Source organism: Convolutriloba macropyga, chromosome 2, assembly GCF_964194025.1.
Source record: "Convolutriloba macropyga chromosome 2, txConMacr16.3, whole genome shotgun sequence".
Classification (NCBI taxonomy): domain Eukaryota; kingdom Metazoa; phylum Xenacoelomorpha; order Acoela; family Convolutidae; genus Convolutriloba; species Convolutriloba macropyga.
The window spans coordinates 4559344-4561179 of NC_134469.1; positions in this window are offsets into that span (position 1 = coordinate 4559344).

Sequence of the window (1836 nt, forward strand, 5' to 3'; positions counted from 1 at the left end):
AAAGGAGAGAAGAGGCAAGAGAGAAATAAATAAAAAGAGAGAGATAGGGGAAGAGAGTGAGAGGGAGAGAAAAACTGAAAACGAAGAAAGAGAAAGAGCTAGAGAAACTGGACTTAGATAACGAAGAGACCCGGAGAAGAAAAAGACAGGAGGTCACTATTAAGACAGTGGCTCGTTCTCAAGGGACTCAGAGGAAAGATCAAGTTAGCGCTTAATCTTTTTGAAGTTGAAGAATATATTTAATTAACAATTACGGTCTAAGTCATTGGAAAAATATAAGACTCTGAGTTTCAGCTATCGCAAATAAAATTTTCAGATTAATTGAGGGAAACGATTATTTCAGGAATAGTAAATTTTTATTTATGTTATTTATAATAATTAAGTTCAAATTTTAAAAACTTTAGATTGTAGCATTAACCAAGTGTTTATTTTTATCTTAAATTTTTCGAGCTTTACTAACAGGAAAAACTGGACAACAGAATTTTGGTATCAGACGGTATAAATTTACCCACTTTCCGTCTGAGACCTCAGCTTGGAATAGAATAGGTACACAAGTTCATTGTGAAAATGTTACAGAAACTCAGATTCATCAAGCTTTCCAATGCAAAGTATTGAGATTGGGCAAATAATCATAAAGAAGAAGGAGAAAGAACAAAAAGAAAACGAAGATTCATCAGGCTTTCCAATGCAAAGTATTGAGATTGGAGAAAAAATCATAAAGAAGAAGGAGAAAGAACAAAAAGAAAACGAAGTGGGAGAGAGAGAGAATGAAAGAGAGAGAGAGAGAATGAAAGAGAGAGAGAGAGAGAGAGAGGAGAGAGAGAGAGTGAGAGAGAGAGAGATGCGGAGAGAGAGAGAGATGATGAAAAACGAGAGAAGAGAGGAGAGATGAGGCAGGAGAGAAAAAAATATACAAGAGAGAGAGAGAGAGAGAGAGAGAGAGAGAGAGGGAGAGAGAGAGAGAAGGAGGGATAGAGAAAAACTGAAAACGAATGAAAGAGAAAGAGTGAGCTAGAGAAAATGGACTTAGATAACGAGGAGACTGGCGGAAAAAGAGACAGGAGGTCAATATTAGTATAGCGGCTCGTTCTCAAGTAACTTATGGGAAAGTTGAAGTTAGCGCTTAATCTTACTGAATTTAAAGAAAGCATTTAATTAACAATTACGGTCTAAAAACTTTGAAGAAATACAAGCCTCTGAGCTTCAGCTCTCGCAAATACATTTTTTACCTAGATTAATTGAAAGAAGCGATCTTTTCACGTATATTAAATTTCTGCTTATGATATTTATAAGCATTTTGTTCAATTTTTTGAGTTTTTAGATTGTAGAATTTTGGTATCGGGACGGCATGAGTTTACCACTTTCCGTCTGAGACCTCAGCTTGGAACAGACTAGGTACACAAGTTCAGTGTGCAAATGGTACAGAAACTTTTGAATGTGTTTCTGCAAATAGTTTAGGTTCAGACTCATCAGGCCTTCCAATGCAAAGTATTGAGAGTGAACAAAAAATCATAAAGAAGAAGGAGAAAGAAGAAAACGAAGTGCGAGAAGAGAGAGAGAGAGAGAATGAGAGAAAGAGAAAGAGAACGAGAGAGAGAGAGAGAGAGAGAGAGAGAGAGAGAGAGAGAGAGATAGAGAAGAGAGAGAGAGAGAGAGAGAGAGAGAGAGACAGACAGACAGACAGACAGAGAGAGGGCAGGACTGCAAGACAACAGAGGAGAGGCAAGAGAGAAAAAATAAAGAAGAAAGAGAGAGGGAGAGAGAGAGTGAGGGGGAGAGAGAAAAACTGAAAACGAAAGAAAGAGAAAGAGTGAGCTAGAGAAAATGGACTTAGAT